Source organism: Thamnophis elegans, chromosome 1 (genome assembly GCF_009769535.1).
Source record: "Thamnophis elegans isolate rThaEle1 chromosome 1, rThaEle1.pri, whole genome shotgun sequence".
Classification (NCBI taxonomy): Eukaryota; Metazoa; Chordata; class Lepidosauria; order Squamata; family Colubridae; genus Thamnophis; species Thamnophis elegans.
The window spans coordinates 4,073,608-4,086,027 of NC_045541.1; the positions used below are offsets into that span (position 1 = coordinate 4,073,608).

At 46.2% G+C, this 12,420-nt stretch overlaps 1 protein-coding gene across 2 annotated transcripts in view; it reads right to left on the bottom strand.

The window, feature by feature from the left end:
- Positions 1-1,229, bottom strand: part of CREB1 (cAMP responsive element binding protein 1) — a 41,442-nt gene extending 40,213 nt beyond the window's left edge. For both annotated transcript variants that reach the window (XM_032225328.1, XM_032225319.1), the window contains exon 1: positions 981-1,229. The gene's annotated coding sequence lies outside the window, so the exon portion shown is untranslated. The remainder of the gene's footprint in view (positions 1-980) is intronic.
- Positions 1,230-12,420: the final 11,191 nt, after the last annotated feature.

Below are 12,420 nucleotides of genomic sequence, written 5' to 3' on the forward strand. Positions count from 1 at the left end.
TGGTTAACCTCGGTGCCACAATTTGGGCAGTCGTAAAGATTAAAACGTTGGACTTAAAAAACGTTGGGCTATACGTGGAGCTCTTAAGGAACAGAGGAAGAACGGCAGAGACTAACTTGGGCCAGGCTGCCCCAAACCCCGTCCCCAAACTACCAAGGGACTCCCTTGCAGGAGAGGGGCGGGAAAATCCAGGCGGGTTTCGGGGCCGGGCCGCCAAAACTCTCTCCCTTACCCAGGGCTAGGGCGGCCAAGCTGCCACCTTGGGCGGGGAGGCCTGGGGAAAAAAAAACGGGGTCGGCTGCCAGGGCAAAAACCGCTGCTCCCGAGTCGAGGCCGGAGCTAAAGCAGCCGAGGCTTAGGCAGGCTGGAGGAGAGGACGCCAAAAGGGAGGAAGCCCAGGGCCGCTTCTCCCTGCAGGTCAAGAGGGCGGCGGCGGCGGCGGGAGAGCAGAATTCCCTCCCCGGAACCTCGGGCGGTTGCCGCCGCCGCCGAATCGTCCCCTCCCCACCGAGGAAGCGCGGCTCCGCTGCTCGCTCGCCCGCCCGGCCGCCGCCGCCGCCGTCTCCATCCGCCATTATTCTTTGTTCTTCGCGCGGGCCGGCGGCGGCCGGAGAGCCGCGTCTGAGTGGGGGGGGAAAAAAGACGAGGCGCCTCCATTTTAAATCTGAGGCCACCCCGAGAGCAGCGCCTGAGGGGGGGCAGACGAGTCGGCGGCTGCTGGGGCGGCCAGACCGGGGCTCGCCTCTCCCTCCGCCGCTCCTTCCTCCCCTCTCGCTCCCCGCGGCCGCCGACTCCCTGCCCCCCCCCCCGCGCTCGCGAGGCAACCCCGCCTCAACGGCTGCTGGTGGCGGCGGCGGCTGTGGTGTCGATGGCGGCCCTGTGGCTGCTGTTGCTGCCGCCGCCCCTCCTCCTCCTCCCTGTTTTTCTCTTCTGGGGCTGTTAGTCGCCTTCCTTCCTCCTCTTTGCTTTCCTCCTCTTACCGGCTACAGGCTGCTCCGTCACTGCTTTCGTTCGCGCCGAGGCTCTCGCCGCAGTTTTATTCTCTCCCCCACGTAACACACCGCGTCAAACTACACCTCCGCCGCGTCACTCACATAACACACACACGCTCTCCCTCTCAGGCTCTCTCCCAGCCCCGGCGACAGGCAGGCAGCGGCAGCGGCCGACTGAGGGGAGAGAGAGAGAGAGAGGAGCCAGCCAGGGAGCAAGCGCCGCCGAGCATGCCTCGGCTCCCCTCCGCCCCCGCCCCCCGCGCGCGACCCCTCCCTCCTCTCCGCGCACGGAAAGAGCCGAACGGCCCCCCCACGGAAACGCCCGAAGGGGGGAACTGAGCGGACGGAAAAGAACGAGCGGCCAGGCTGCCCGCGGAATGGAGCGCGCGGAAGGGGGGGAATATCGCGCCGGCTGTTCGTTTTAGTTGACCGAGGAAGCGTAGATCGACATTCATGATCCGAGAGGAGGGCAGGGCCACGAGGAAGAAGAAGCACGCCTCTCTCCCTCTCTATCCCCTTGCTTTCTTGCAAGCGGAGGGAGGAATGCCCCTGGCTTTGCCCGCTAAACCCTCCGCCGCTGCCAAACGGAGGTTTAATGCGTCAACGCCGGGGGGTGCAAATTTCCCAATTGCACCCGAAGACAAAGCAAGGGGGGGATAGTCCGAGAGGAGGGCAGGGCTACGAGGAAGGAGAAGCACGCCTCTCTCCCTTGCTTTCTTGCAAGCGGAGGGAGGAATGCCCCTGGCTTTGCCCGCTAAACCCTCCGCCGCTGCCAAACGGAGGTTTAATGCGTCAACGCCGGGGGTGCAAATTTCCCAATTGCACCCGAAGACAAAGCAAGGGGGGGATAGTCCGGAGAAGGCTGTTAAGGGGAGGGGAGAGCAAAGCCGGGGTGGGGTGGGGGGGGAGGATTTAGGCAAGGCGGGCCCGGAGGGAGGTTGCGATTCTTGCCTGGATGGGAATTGGACGCTTTTTGCAAAAGCGGTGCCCAGGCTTGGAAATGCAAACGGAGAGAAAATGAGAGAAAAAGTTAGCAAGAAGAAGCTTAAGGTCAATGTAGAGATGTCATTAATTTCTTATACAGAGTCAGCATATTGCCCCCCAACAACAATCTGGGTCCTCATTTTACCCACCTCGGAAGGATGGAAGGCTGAGTCAACCCTGAGCCTTGGATGGATAGATAATAGATAAGATAGATATAGAAGATAGATAGATAGATAGATAGACAGACAGACAGACAGACAGACAGATAGATAGATAGATAGATGATAGCAATAGCAATAGCAGTTAGACTTATATACCGCTTCATAGGGCTTTCAGCCCTCTCTAAGCGGTTTACAGAGTCAGCATATCGCCCCCCAACAACAATCTGGGTCCTCATTTTACCCACCTCGGAAGGATGGAAGGCTGAGTCAACCCTGAGCCGGTGAGATTTGAACCGCTGAACTGCTGATCTAGCAGTAGCCTGCAGTGCTGCATTTAACCACTGCGCCACCTTGTCTGAAGATGTCTGGACTTCAACTCCCAGAATTCCCCAGCCAGCGAATGCTGGCTGGGGAATTCTGGGAGTTGAAGTCCGGACATCTTCAAGTAGCCCACGTTGAGAAACACTGGGCTAGACAAGAATTTGGTGGTAAACTAGAACTATTTTGACACACGAAAAATTCTACTCCGATGTCTTACTGATTGAGGAATGATGAAATGTTTGTTTTAAAAGAAAATAAAACTTTCGAACCTGAAAAAAAAAATGGAAATGCAAATAGAGAGAAAATGCTTGAACAGTGGTTGTTTTTTTTTGTTATGTTTTAAAGAAAGGTGATCGCACGTGAGGAAATAGAGAAAATATTTTTGGTAGGAGTTAGAAGCGTGTTTGGTCTTTGGTAGCAAACAATCAAGCCTTCTGGAAGCAACTTTTCCGTTTTAGTTTGATAAAACACACCTTTAAAGTTTATTATTTTTTCTTTAAAACTAAGATAGGTTAAGTATATTGATATGGAAGCGTAAATACCATCAACATAGAATGGAGTTTGCTCAGAAGCTGAAATGCACCAAGTGAATGAGAGGGAGAGGGAAACAGAGGAGAGAAGAAAGATAGGAAGGGAGGGATAGGAGAGAGGGTAAGGGGGGAAGATGAAGAGGATAAGGAGGAGTGGAATGAAGAGAGAGGAGAAGGAGAAAGGAAGGGGAAGTAGAGTAGAAAAGGATGATGGAGAGAAGAAAGGAGGTAGGAGAGAGGCAGAAGAAAGGTGTATGGAGAGCAGAAGAGCTAATAAAAATTTAAATAAAAAATAAATAAATAAATTTAAATAAAGTTTTTATCTTTCTGGGAGTTGATGGCAAGAGGAACTGATGTAATTACTACTTAATACAATAGGATATTGGCTATGTAATAGTATACATGTGGATTATATGTTATGAAAATGGAAAATAAAAAAGTATATTTCAAAAGTTTATATCATTGAAATCACTGAAAACGAATACCTTCAATTGTTAATCCTTTTTGTGGTGGTAACTGGTTAATGGTAATAAAAAGCTAGTTCCATAGTACTGTAGGAAGTTATCACCCAGTCCTCTCCCAGAAAAATGAAATATCCTAGGAAATATTGAAAAGGCAGAATATTTCTCTGGATCTGAAAAGAAAGAAACATGTTTTAAAAGACAGAATAGCTGCCTGCAGCTTCCTGCCCATCCCCCTTTGTCAATGGGCCATTAAAACCTGAGCTAGTCCACTTTACATAATAAAGAGTTTTCTCCTTCAGCTCCAGAGTGATGGGATTAAGGCATTACACAACTCACCACATGGCATCTGAGAACTCAACCAAACCTGGATTCAAAGCGCAGCCTAGAGAGTTGCCCCTGCATGGCTCCATGGGAGTCTGACAACCAATCAGAACACAAGCTCAAGATCAAAGGCCAGAGAGGGCATAAAACCAGGGACTTAGCATCTCAGTCCTTCCTTCTCTTCTTCTCCACCAACACTGAAGCATGTGATCCCCTTTTCTGTTCAGGGCTCAAGCCATGTGGTCCTGTCCACCAATAAACCATCTTTCCAAGCAGCCTCCATGTCTCCAGTGTCTTCTATCCATAAGCACTGTGAAGTGGACTGCAAGATTATGAACTAGACTGCATTGTAATGTGTGAAGTTGTCATCCAGCCCTCCTAGGAAATATTGAAAAGGCAGAATATTTCTCTGGATATGAAAAGAAAGAAACATGTTTTAAAAGACAGAATAGCTGCCTGTAGCTTCCTGCCCATCCCCACTTGGTCAATGGGCCATTGAGAAGGCCAAGCTAGCCCACTTTACATAATAAAGACCTCTCCACTTCAGCTACAGGAAAGCATGATAATATTGGCCCCAACTGACCACATGGCATCTGAGAACTCAACCAAACCTGGATTCAAAACACAGCCTAGAGAATTGCCCCTGCATGGCCCCATGGGAGTCCGACAACCAATCAGAATACATTTCTTACACAGGAACAGGAAACAGAGAGGTGGGACTGAACAGGTTATAAAAAGCCTAGCAAGCCCCTCCCTCAGCCCTTCTCCTCTTCTCCACCAACATTGAAGCATGTGATCACCTTTCCTGTTCAGGGCTCAAGCCGTGTGGTCCTGTCCACCATTAAAACCATCTTTCCAAGCAGCCTCCAGGTCTCCAGTGTCTTTTTCCCCACTTGGAGCTGAACCCAGAAGGACATTTCTTCCAACAGTACCTAAAGTTGCGGAGAGATTTAAAAGGACCAGGAAAGGTACATTTCCTCCAGCCAGGTCAATGCAAACGAGAATCAGGAATAACCAATGTTTCCATCCTAGGGCAGAATCTTTACTGGTTTATTGAGACAGTGAAGAGGAATAAGGAGATAATATTGAAAGGGTAAGTCAAAAATGGTGGAAAAAAAAAGATTAAGGGTACGGGAATGGAAGAGAAGTTGACAAAGAAGATCAAGATAATCTTGTCTTGATTCTCTTTCATATAAGTGGTGGAAACTGCCAGGCTTTCAAGATTCTGTTATATCCTGCAACAATAAAGATCAGTATCTTTGTAGTTAGTGTTTTCCCACTTGACCAACCTAGAAAGGCTGTCGTCAATTTTGAACCGTATTCAGAGAGGGATTCAAACGTACCTATTTTCATCAAAGTGGCACGAGGACATTGAGGTGCCCCAAGGTTTAGCAAAAAAAAAAAACTTTGCAAACATTTATAGAATGTTCATCCCTAATTCGGTAGTATGCACAGGCACACTATCTCCAACTTTTAAAGAAAGAATATAAGTTTAAATAAATAGATTTCTCTAGAACAAGTAGCCCTGGTAGGACTTAAAAACCCTTTCCCCCCAGCTGCCCACTGAAGACTTCTTGTTATTTCACGAGTCTTTTTTTGTTGTGTAAGTAAACACATCAAACGGCATTAGGAACCAATATCTTCGAAGTGAGACAGAAAGTGTGCCTTTTATTTCAGATTGTTGATCTCAGCTGAGAAGAAGGGTCATATTTTCAATAAAGAGTTGGTAGTGATAAAATCATTCCAAGAACAGGGACAAAGGAGAAAAAACTAAAAAAAAATGGTTATAAGGAAAGACGGGTAAACTGTGATCAGGCTGACAAATCTGTTTTCTCTAGGATAGTGTTTCTCAACCTTGGCAACTTGAAGATGTCCAGACTTCAACTCGATTCCTATCTTAGCTATGAAAGCCACTAGGGCAATGTTTCTCAACCTTGGCAACTTGAAGATGTCCGGATGTCAACTCCCAGAATTCCCCAGCCAGCATTTGCTGGCTGGGGAATTCTGGGAGTTGACGTCCGGACATCTTCAAGTTGCCAAGGTTGAGAAACACTACTCTAGGATGAACACCAACCATGATCTCAAATTATCTTTAAAAAAGGAAAGTTAAAGCCTGGGATTTAAGGATATTTTCTTAAGGACGGGGCAAACCATAGCTTCTTTCAATACAACTTGCATCAATCTCTGCCATAGTGTTGATTTCATTTCCATGTATTTTGAGAACCCGGAAAGTCTACAGAATTTCTGGCTGCCAACAGTTCCTAGTGCATTTAGTTCATACTATCACACTATGCAGGATGCACCATGAGGAGGGGAACTACCGTATTTTTGGAGTATAAGACCCACCTTTCCCCTCCCTAAAAGAGGGTGAAAATGTGGGTGGGTCTTATACACTGAATGTAGCTCCACCCCCCCCCCCACCGCCCCCCCACCCTTTGGTGTCTGCCTCCCAGCAATTTACCTCCTTGTAGCAAACCGGCAATAGGCTATGGTAATCCCTGCAACCTGAAACAGCTGATCATTGGGAGGCTCTGCTGAAACTGAAATCGAAAGTGAAACAGGCTGTTTACTGCAAGGAGGCAAATTGCTGTGCATGTTGGCCAAATGATTTTCAGCCTTCTGTAGGGACGGGGGAAGGCCGTTTTCGTCCTCCCCAGGCTTCAGGAAAGCCTCCAAAGCCAAGAGAGGGCAAAAAACAGTCCCAACTTTTTGGGAATGAACTTCTGGTTGGCCTGTTGGGCCGTTTTTCACCCTCTCCAGGCTCCAGAGACTTTTCTGAAGCCCAGGGAGGGCAGAAAATGGGCACAACGGACCAACCAGAAGTTTGAAAATAATCCATTTCCTCTTCCAGAGGGCCTCTGGGGGGGGGGGGAGTGGGAGGCCATTTTCACCCTCCCCAGGCTTCAGGAAAGCTTTTTAAAATAAATGCTTGATCTGAAGAGGCCCCGTGCTATTCTATCTTTTTTTAAAAAGCAGAGAATAAAATATACTTCCAGAAAGCAAAGTAAGTTTTAACAGCATCTGTATAAGTATAGTCTGAAATGTAACACCATAAACAGTGTATTTCGTTTGCACTCTTTACTGTTTGCTGTCTGCTGCAAGGAGGAAAATTGCTGGGAGGCAAAGGCAGATAAGTTTTCTCTTGTTTTCCTCCCCAAAAGCTAGGTGTGTCTTATATTTTGGAGCGTCTTATACTCCGAAAAATACGGTAGTTTCATACCCCAGAAAGAAACACTGCTGCCCTTTAATGGTTGCATGGCCTAGACATTGGTATTTGAATACAGGTCTTTTTAACATTCATATTTATTTATTTAATCTAGGTGAAATGTTAAGATATATTACAAGTCCACCAGACTCCGACAGAGAGGGGCCCTCTGAGTCGGCTCTGGAGGAGGTGGAGGACCCTGGACTGGGTTCCGACTCCGAGCAGGGCGCAGAGAGGCTGGTTGGCCACCAGGAGGCGCCTGAGCCTTGGACCAGTGGGGAGGAGACAAGGGAGAGTGATCCGGACATCAGCAGTGAGTTGTTCCTGGATGCCCAGCACCAAAGAGCTAATAGGCATCAGGAACAATTACGCAGTTACAGGAGGTAATTGCACTCAGCTGGTGGTCATTAGGCTCCTCTCCAGACTATAAAAGGAATGCTTGTGCACACGCCCCTTTTGCAAAAGTCAACGCATTAACTAATGTTGGTGAACAGTATTGTGAGCTTGGCAGGCTGGATTGCTGCCAAGGCTTATCTGTGCTGGTTTGCTGCCAAGGCTTGTGTGTCTATTAATAAATTCCGTAAAGTATCTTTGGCTTGGAGTGCTTTGGTGTGGAACGAGGGGGGTCAGAACAATATGCCATACACTAAATAAATAAATATAGTGAAATGTTGACTGTGCTGGGTCTCCTTCCCAAGGAACCATATCAACCCTACAAATAATTGGAGACAACCAAAAGAATGTCCTGTCCACTTCATCAGAATTCATAAGGCAAAAAGAGTTCCAGTTATATGGGGTGGAAGGTGCCAGATGGTCCTTGCAACAGCTGGTTCGGTGAACCAGATGTAAAATCAGCCTCCGGTTCGCCCAAACCAGTGCAAACTGGCTGAATCCTGCCCCTGTTCTCCCTCCGCTGCCATTTCTCCCCAAAGGGTTGATTTTGATCTTGCACTTTCTGTGATTTTTTTTTCTTCCTTCACTCCTTAATTTCCATCTTTTCCATCTGCTATATATCCATTCTTATTTTTTGCATGAATTCTAAATCAGACAAATAAAGTTTATTTGTCCATAAACCTGCCACTTCTTCCTCAAAGTCTATTTCAGTTGGTCTTTTCCAACTATTTTGCGTTCCAATAATCATTACATCTCTCAGTCTCTTGTTCCAGGAGTCCTGCCTCATGTGATTGAAATTATCCAGGTTGGAAGCCACAGAGAGTAGGAAACAGGGAGACTCTCTTCTTTAGATGCGTGACCCATCAAAACCGCGGTCGACAAAAGCGCGCTCGACGAAAGCGCATACCTGACGTCATCAGCAGCGCGACGAAAAAAATTAAAAATTAAATTAAATTAAAATTAAAATAAAATTAAAGCAAGCCGATTCACATAAAGGTAAGGGTTAGGTTTAGGGTTAGGGTTAGGGTTAGGTTAAGGGTTAGGGTTAGGTTTAGGGTTATGTTAAGCGTTAGGGTTAGGTTTAGCGTTAGGTTAAGGGTTAGCGTTAGGTTTAGCGTTAGGTTAAGGGTTAGGTTTAGGGTTAGGTTAAGGGTTAGGTTTAGGGTTAGGTTTAGGGTTAGGTTTGGGGGGGTTAGGGTAAGGTTTTCGCTTTAATTTTAAATTTACCGCTCACAGCGCGATGTTTTCGTCGCGCTGTGATGACGTCACGTACGTGCTTTCGTCGAGCGCGCTTTTGTCTACCGCGGTTTTGTGGTGGAACCCTTTAGATGGCAGTAAGTTATATATCTACCCAACAGCAAGGGAATAACATTCAGTGCACATAGACAATAAGCAGACAAATGATTCAGCCAATGTCAAGCATGTCATTAAGGGAAGCTTCCAAGGGGAAGCTTTGGCTTGATGGAAGATTAGAATGGGAACAACCTGTTGAGGAATTCCTCTGTGGCTCATTTCTGCCTGGACTGTTCGTTTGATTACACTTCGGACGAAATAAGACTGCCTTCAGAGAAGGAGGAAGGTTCATTCCCCATTGTTTTACCATGTGGCTTCAGTTTTTGTTATACCTAGAGCAGTGTTTCCCAAACTTTTGACATATGTGTACCCCTTCTATAATTTTCGTAACGCTGAGTACCCCTCATAAAAAAAAAATGCTACTACAATCATTACTTTCTTTCGGTTTAGTAGTTGCAGATTTCAACCAGCGATCCATAATCTCTGTTAGGGATAAAAATTGTATTTTATAAAAATAATCAAAATCAGTGGAACTTACTAAAGCACGATAACAGGCGCCCGGAACTAACCATTAAAGAAGTAAGTTGTCTCTGTAACGAAGTGCAGTATATTCACGCCGTGTCACGCCTCACAAGACTGTCTAACCGTTAGATAACACTGCAATTCTCCGGCGTTTAAACAGCTCCGTGGCGCAGCGTCAACTGTTAATGTTCCCGCAGTTTAAAAATGGCCGAACCCGAGCTGCGCGAAGGATGCGCAGAAGTTCCCGCCATAATGAGTTGCGATTCGATGCACGATGGCCCCAGTTCCTGTGTGAAAAAACAAGAGCCAAGGTGGCGCAGTGGTTAAATGCAGCACTGCAGGCTACTGCTAGATCAGCAGTTCAGCGGTTCAAATCTCACCGGCTCAGGGTTGACTCAGCCTTCCATCCTTCCGAGGTGGGTAAAATGAGGACCCAGATTGTTGGGGGCAATATGCTGACTCTCTGTAAACCGCTTAGAGAGGCCTGAAAGGCCTATGAAGCGGTATATAAGTCCACTGATATTGCTATTAATATATATTGCTGTGTAAAAACTGCGATACACGCCTATTTCTTTCCTTGTTCTGTGGGCGCAGCTAAGCACGGTGCATTGGATATTCCCACGTGATCCCCACCAAACTCCGGTGCAACGCGTACCCCCACCAAACTCTTCCCGTACCCCTGGGGGTACGCATACCACACTTTGGGAAACACTGACCTAGAGGATCAAACTGACTGTTTAGTGTGAATAAATCATGCCTGTTTACTGATGTTGTCCACCGTCAGAATTAGTTCGTCAGATGTTTTGAGATTTTCCTAGGTCTTGGGGATATTGAGTTTCCGCCTGTCCTCTTAAACTCTTATTCTTTTCCCCATCAGTCATTTGGCAGGAGGATTCTCCAAGAATGTTTCTGCAGACAAATTCTAAAAAAGGAAGAGGCTAAAAAGTAACGGACAATTAAAAATAAAATGAAAGAGAGATACAAGTAAGTGTGCTGGACTTTTAAGTGTGACATGAGGAACCCTTCCACTCTGAGTTATAAAGAAGAACAAAGTGCTTTTGTTCCAGAGGCTTAAACCGGATTAAAGCGAAGACCTTTTGATGTGTGAAGCCAGCAACAGTGGTTTTCCAAAACACAGTTGCTATTCAGAGGACAAACAGTATGACACAATATTCTCTGTGCTTAGAAAATAACTTGGAAACACAGCTGGAGGAGGTGCTGGAAAAGCCATGTGATTTTGGCAACTAATAACACGATAGATGAATCATCACTGCCATGTTCTTGCAATGTTCAAATTTCAGAACTTTGTTTTCTGTCTGCGGATATGAACTGTCTCATACATTTGGTACAGCATTTAGAGGAGCTGCTCTTTCCAATCCTCCAGTCCCCGAGAGAGACGAGAGACAAGTAATCTTAATCCTAATTTTAATCCTAACCGATTAGCCATTTGAGATCTATCCATGCTGGCTCAGAAATTCTGGGAGTTGAAGTCTATTGGATATAAAGGGGCCATAGTTGTCCACCCCTAGACCATGATAAATTTCATCATCTGATTTGATCAGATGTTACTGATGAAAGGAATGTCCTTCTGGGTTCAGCTTCAAGTGGGGAAAAGACACTGGAGACATGGAGGCTGCTTGGAAAGATGGTTTATTGTTGGACAGGACCACATGGCTTGAGCCCTGAACAGAAAAGGGGATCACATGCTTCAATGTTGGTGGAGAAGAAGAGAAGGGCTGAGGGAGGGGCTTGCTAGGCTTTTTATAACTTGTTCAGTTCCACCTCTCTGTTTCCTGTTCCTGTGTAAGAAATGTATTCTGACTGGTTGTCAGACTCCCATAGGGCCATGCAGCGGCAACTCTCTAGGCTGTGTTTTGAATCCAGGTTTGTTTGAGTTCTCAGATGCCATGTGGTCAGTTGAGTAAATGGCCAATATTATCATGCCTTTACTCCGATACACCCTGGGGCTGCAGTGGAGAAGTCTTTATTATGTAAAAGGGACTAGCTTGGCCTTCTTAATAGCCCATTAACAGTGGGGATGGGCAGGAAGCTACAGGCAACTATTCTGTCTTTTAAAACATGTTTCTTTCTTTTCATATCCAGAGAAATATTCTGCCTTTTCAATATTTCCTAGGAGGGCTGGATGATAACTTCCCACATTACAATGCAGTCTAGTTCATAATCTTGCAGTCCATTTCACGGTGCTTATGGATAGAATACGGTTTTATTTTCCTGTTAAATATAGTATGGACTTGAAAAACAAAGTCCTATCAGTGAGTAAAGCTGGTACCATCGTAACTCTCAAGCACACTGAACTCAACTGCATGAGAAAACTACTGTTGTCTAGAAGATTTATTATAAGAATGGTTAGAGAAAAAACTTTTTTGGTGGGGGAAAAAGACATTAGGAGGACAGATGGGGATATGTGTTGTGTGGGTGAAGCAGTTGAAACACTATGGGATAAGTTAGGGTAGACCTCATCCCTTACAGATCTATTATTGGCCAGAAAAAACAAAATTGTTTCTTGCAAATTTTTATTCTATGTACAGAGCAGAAAAAATAGTTCTTCTGTTCCCTATGTGTCCCAGGACCATTCTTTTGTAAATATTTACCTTTATTCTATTTTTAATAGTTTTAAAACTCCTTGGAAATATGATTGCTTATCCTCCCGTATAAAATAAAGTCTAAAAAGAAACAGCAGCAAGACTCTTTGTATTTACTGCTTCCCCTTCATCTGCTGGGTACAGATAAAATATTGTCACAGCTAGATCAAGACATATAGAAAGAATGGAGAGAGGGTGGAAAGAAAGAGGTAAGGAGAGGAGGATGGAAAGGAGAGAAAGAGGAGGAAAGAGGGTAGGAAGGGGAAGAGGAAGAGCAGGAGTAGGAGAAAGGTACGGGAAGAAGGAAGGGGAAGGAGAGGAGGAAGGAAGAAAGTAGAGAAGGGAGGGAGGGAGAAAGGGAAAGGGAAAGAAAAGGACGATGGAAGGGAGAGAAAAGGAAGGAGAAAGGGTAGGAAGGGAAAGAGGAAGAGCAGGAGCAAGGGAGAGGTAAGGAAGGGGAAGGAGAGGAGGAAGGAAGAAAGTAGAGAAGGGAGAGTGAAAAGAAAGAGGTAAGGAGAGGATGGAAAGGAGAGAAAGAGGAGGAGAGAGGGTAGGAAGGGGAAGAGGAAGAGCAGGAGTAGGAGAAAGGTACGGGAAGAAGGAAGGGAAAGGAGAGCAGGAAGGAAGAAAG